This window comes from Tamandua tetradactyla, chromosome 3 (assembly GCF_023851605.1).
Source record: "Tamandua tetradactyla isolate mTamTet1 chromosome 3, mTamTet1.pri, whole genome shotgun sequence".
Lineage (NCBI taxonomy): Eukaryota > Metazoa > Chordata > Mammalia > Pilosa > Myrmecophagidae > Tamandua > Tamandua tetradactyla.
In genome coordinates, this window is record NC_135329.1 from 78,167,406 (window position 1) to 78,173,559 (window position 6,154).

At 34.5% G+C, this 6,154-nt stretch overlaps 1 long non-coding RNA gene across 1 annotated transcript; it reads right to left on the reverse strand.

The window, feature by feature from the left end:
- Nucleotides 1–1,260: 1,260 nt before the first annotated feature.
- Nucleotides 1,261–5,792, reverse strand: LOC143676171 (uncharacterized). The gene is made up of 3 exons (XR_013171883.1): nucleotides 5,679–5,792; nucleotides 4,990–5,051; nucleotides 1,261–1,335 (listed from the first exon to the last, which is right to left on the reverse strand). It is a non-coding gene; the product is annotated as an uncharacterized LOC143676171 (long non-coding RNA).
- Nucleotides 5,793–6,154: the final 362 nt, after the last annotated feature.

Consider the following 6,154-nt stretch of genomic DNA (forward strand, 5'->3'; position numbering starts at 1 on the left):
GCAAGTACAAATGCATTATCACATCCAGTTTCAGTTTAAGGCTTTTGTTTATATCTCAGCAAAAGAAATGTTACAGATTTTAAACTATTTATAGTGGGAATTAATGATACCTTATTGTGGAACCAATTAGTCAAATATCAAAGGGTAAGTATTTAAGATCCTATTCTGTCCTCCAGAAATTTGTAGTCTAACAGAAGGAGCAAGATGTACATATATCCATTATCATGAAACAAAAAAGTAAAACTTAATAAATACCATGAATATCAAAACCATTTCCTACACTTCATAGAGTGCTAGAAAAATGTTTTATGGGTGTATGTGTATGTCATTTTACAATTCTCTTTTACTTAAGGTAACTAGAATTTGGTTGGTCCCCAAAAGATTTATACATTAACAGTTTACAAACCTCTTCTCCTTGATTTATCTGCTCCTTTGTCCTTTCTTTTGTTTCCATCATGTATGAATAATCTTCTTTCATCTGTTCAAGTTGAGTTGCTTTCATAAAGAACTGTATAGTAAAAAAAAAGAATGCTATTAGGAGTTGGTAAACTTTGACAAAGCGATGGAAAAAAAAACAGGATTGGTCTCCAAAACTGTTTTAGACTGATTTAAGTAAAATGACATTTAAAGCATAATATAAACAACTACACATAAGCACAAAAGAATATGTGCATTATTTCAGTTCTAAAATCAATTTACCTAACTTACTATGTTCACATCTGTAAGTTACTTGCAAACACTTAAAAATCCATTTTAGTGTGATAATAATCACATCTTGAAAGCTTATTTCCACTGATTCTCCCATTCTTTATGTGGAAATGACAAACACAAACCTCAGTATCTTCGATCTTAGCCCATCTCAAATTGTTTTTAGAATAGGAAATAACAGAACTCATTGATGTGATAAATTTCAACAATAGTCAAATATTATAAGCTTTTTAAGTTTTAAATAATTTAAGATTTAAAAATTATGTACTTATGACCAACTGTTCCCTTCAATTTCCTTAAAGATTAAAAAACAAAATCCATTCTTTCAAGATTAAAAGCCAGAAAATGAAAATAAGGCTTTACCAGGAAAATTACACTCCCATCTTAACAATTTCTTAATTTGGTCCTACTCCATTATTTTAGATAGGTAGCTTAAAAAAAACCGTCCATACCTACTATGTTAGCAAGAATAATGTTTAATATTTACACTTAATCTATACATGTTTTTCTTTTTTGTGGGTTTATATCTAGTTTGGTGCCCCTTACTTTATATTTGTCACCCTCATTTTTAGACTACAAGAACTGCTTACTCATCTCTTGCATTAGAACAGAGACAGGATTATCTACCTGAAACAAGAAAAGAAAACAAAGATTACTTTTTAACACTACACTTTAATGACTGAAAGATAAATGAACTGAAACATAGATCATAATTGACCTATGGTGCTATCAAGTTATAACATTATGCTGAATATACAAAAGAAAATGGTAGCAATTTTTAATGTAGAGAAATACTTCAAAATTCATGTTAGTAAAAGAAGTAAATACTGTAGTTAAAACAAACATTCTGTATTACATGAGAACACTGGCACAAGAACCCTCTTCAAAAGTATTTCATTAGAAAATTTTTCATTTCTACCACATGCTCTATATCATTATAGTACTCTGGCTGAAGGACAACAGAGTACGAAAATGTTTGAGCACTGAGGTCAAGTGCCTTCTCCAACCAATCACCAAAAGCCCAACTAATTAGAGTTACTTCTAATCAGAATTATGTTGACAAGTATTGCTTGTATTTCTTATAGTGATTCTCCAGATTTCTCATTTGTCTACATTTCTTCATAAGAATATTGTGAAACAAATGGAAATATTGGAGTCTTTTCTTTTGAAAGGGGAATCATTTTAAATAAGCCATCAATTAACTTAATCTGCTTTGACTTAAATTAAAACTAATAAAATACAGATTAAAAAATTAAAAAAAACCAACTTGTTTCAAAAATGATTCGTGGTCACCACTCAATTACATCTTCAGTAAAGCAATTTATATTCTAAAAAATACCTTTTTTGTTAATTATAGATTATGTAAAATACAGATTGTGTAATCTGTTAGTAGGCCAATGGTAAAAAAAATTCTAAGTAAAATGTTGGGTCAATTCATCCAAGATAAAGAAAAGCATTTATGCATATAGTCTCTCCATTTGATATCATATTTTTATTATATAGGTAAAACAGACCATTGTAATTTTTAACACCTGTCATATATCTCAATTTCACACTGCATTTGACTTTTTAAAAGAACAAATGAACCAGCTTTAATGATATTCCGCCACCAATTTTTGATTAACAGCTTCATCAAAGCTGACAATCTTTTTTTCTATACCCCTTTGATTGTTTCTGAAATGGTGTTCCCAGGCCCAGTGACTCTAGGGATTACCTGAGAAACTTGTAGCTTTGCCTCCCAGGACCCTGAAGCAAGTAAAAGGCAAAACAAACTGGTAAACTTCAGATGAAGGATAAGAGGAGACACAGGAAACAAATACTAATCAGGTGCCTATTAAAGATATTAAATATTCTTCTCCCTCCTAGTGATGCTGAAAGAAACAGTGACCCCACAATACTGCAAGGGTTAGGGGGAAGGGCACCCTCCTGAAGGAAAATCTACAGGGCTTTTTCTCCTGGGTTTCAGGACACCCCCTTGCTGCCTTTCTTGATGAGCAGACACTGCCTCTCCTGTTACTTTTATGTTATGTATTTGTGCTAGTTTGTTTATGTACCTAGAAAAACCATGCTTTAATCCTCGCCCAGTGTTGTGGAGGCAGCCATTTCTTTTAATCCCTATCCAGTCATAGGCTGGAGACTTGGTTAGACTCTCTCCACAGAGATGTGGCTCGCCCAATGGTGGGTATTAACCTTGATTAGAAGGAGATGTGACTCCACCCATTCCAGTGGGTCTTGATTACTTTGCTGGAATTTTTTAAGAGGGCACATTTTCAGAAAAAAGCTTAAGAACCATTGGAAGCAGAGCCAAAACAACCACAAGCACCCACACAAGCAGAGACCTTAGCCCAGAGAGGACGCTAGCAGACACCCCCAGGTTTACCATGTGCCTTTCCAGTTAAAAGCAAAATCCTCAATTCATTGGCCTTTGTGGAGTGAAGGTAACGTCTTGTTGGTTCCTTAATTTGGACATTTCTATAGCCTTGCTTTAAAGTGGACATTGTCAAGTCTTAGAATTGTAAACTAGCAATTCAGTAAATTCCCCTCTTTAAAAGCTGTTATGTTTCTGGTATGTTGCATTCCAGAAGCTAGTAAACTAGAACAGCACTTTTTAAAATCTTCAAATCAGACTTTCCAGACTTAAAAATCTATTTTCCTTTAGGGACTCATATAAGGACTTAGTCTTTTCTCATATGATGTCAGAGTCTACTGGAATGTCTTTTTTATGATAATCCTGCACCCAAAAGAATGTTGCACCTTCTACAAGGTGCAGACCTTGTGGTTTATGCAAAGGCTCTGCAGTTGCTGGTGTATCTGCAGCAACAGCTTCACAGATTTCCTTCTCTTTTTTCATGATGTGCTTTACTGTCAACTCATTAATGCCTAATAGTGGCTTCCACAAAACTCCCCCAGAATTCTCATTTGATTTTTGTGCCAACCTGCAATATTGAGGCTGCGATGAGGAAAGTTGCAATGTTTAGGAGTTAATTGTATAATGCAAGCCACACATAATTTAAAATGTTCTAGTAACCAGGCTGAAAACATAAAAATGGGTAAAATTAATTTTAATAATGTATTTTAATCTAATATATCCAAAATATTATCATTTTTAGATGTAATCAACACAGAGAATTCAGTCATTCCTTCTTACTAAGTCTTCAAAATCCAGCCTGTATTGTAAACCTAGAATCCCTCTCCATTTGGACTACACAAATTGCAGCATCCACATGTGGTGAGTGGCCACCGTACTGGACAGCAGAGCACTAGACCTTCCATAAACCATAAACAAGGACTGAGGGGCTTATGATGACAACCTTCAACTACTTCAAAGACAGTAAACATGTTTTTCATTCCCTAAGGGACTGGGAGCTTAGAGAAGCAGGATTCATTCTACTTTCCGTACAATGAAAACTTTCTAGTAAATACATGTGTTCATAAGCAGAGGTGATTTTCCTACTGCTATACATTCAATCACAAGCTGAAGTAATTCCTGTACAGATTCTCCATTGGGTAAACATGCATAAGGTAAGCATTCTACAAAGTTATAACACTATACTGAATGCCCTTCAAGATTCTCCTTAAAACTTTATAATCCAAACTTTACAAATCAATCTAACTTTTGATTTTCCTGATTTTTCTTAACAAATTCAATTCTATTGTCCTGTATTCCAAACTGAAATTTATTTGCAGTATCAATTTTTCATCAGAATTTAATAATTATTTTCCTGAACCTATGCAATCCCATATGAAGGCCAATAACCACATGGAGCTATTTTTAATTTGCACTAACTAAAATTAAATAAATTCAATTTCTTGGTTACGCTAGTCCAATGGCTACCCATGCCTAGTGGCTATGCCACTGAACAGCACAGGTAAGAGCATTTGACCATCCCCAAAATTTGTATTGGGCAGCTTTTTTTTAAACCAAACTGGGAAGAGACCCAGACTCTGACCATTCTCTCTCCTTGGTAACTAGTCTTGTGTCCTCAACCCTGGAAGACAGTATGGTGCACTGGACAGACTCCTGGAATGAAACAGATCCTACCACATCCAGCTAAACAATCACCTAAAAATAAAACTTCTTTTCTCTCTCAGCTTCTCACTTCCAAATAAAGGATGTGGATTAGACGACATATTAGTGTTTTAGGACTACAAGTACCCTAATAGCTTTGCCAAAGCATCCTTAACAAAAAGGACTAAAAAAAAAATCGCAAAACATAACCAGTTGCATGAATTAATCTAGCAATTACCTGTATGTTATTGCTTAATAAATTAAGCAATTACCTGTATGTTAAAATGATCAAGAATTTCAATCAGCTCTTCTTTCCTTGTAGAAACCACAGCCCCTAGTTTGGAGAAACGATCAAATCACCAAACTGTTTCTAAGGCAATGATACAGAAAAAATATTTTCATCATATCCTCAAGAAAGGTACTACAGAATGTACATAAATCTGAACTGGAGAAACATCCTAAAGATGATGGAAGTGCACAGAGCAGAGCAGACACAAAGGAGCAGCGGCAGTGCTTCTCTCCCTCCCACATCAAACACTTCACTTAGCTCTTTTCCCACCTCTTCTTTCACAACTCTTAATACTCACCTTTATGTCCGTCCTTTATGGACTTTCCCCACCTTTTGCTAAACATCTCTTTCCATATGCTATAGAAATTACAGAAGGAGAAAGATGGCTACCAAGTGAGAACAAAATGGTATATAACCTGTTTCAAGTTGACCTAAATTTTGTTAATGATGGTTTTGTTACTATCATTCCTTGCTGGTAAAACAACACTGTAACATATGTGTGCAGGGGTATGTTTCCATGTATGTGTGCATACAACCACTCATCTCACAAGAAAGAAGGCAGTTTCAAGAGATGGGAAAAAAGAGCTCTTTCACTGAACCAGCACAATCACATACTCTTTTGAATCAGGTATTTACTAATACTTTATACGAGATAAAAAGAAATGAACAAACCTGCTTCACTTTTCAGTTTGTAAGATTGACTTCCGTCCATGCTGATGTGCTGCTGCACAATTATAGAGCCACCATACACATTTGCTCTATATGCATCATCTCCTCTGTTCCTTAAAGTTACTGAGATATCTGCTAGGTAAAACATGAGGCAAATCTAAAGCACATAAAGGTACAGCACAAATGCAAGAATTTTCAATTCTCCTCCCCCTAATAATTCAGCTAATTCATTTCAAAACTAACTTTACACCTGTAGCTAATGGTTAATAGTCAACTACAAAATGCTAAAGAGAGTAGGTCTAACAAAAAAATAAAGTTGGGAATGAAAGAACTCTTATAAAAAATACTTGACTACTCTACCCATAACAAATACATTTGCACAAAACCCACTAAGCTCTGGTTGTTTCAAAATGTGGGCAAATTAGACATTACCTTATGTAGTTAGTATTATACTGTCTATTATGAATTGCATAATAAAG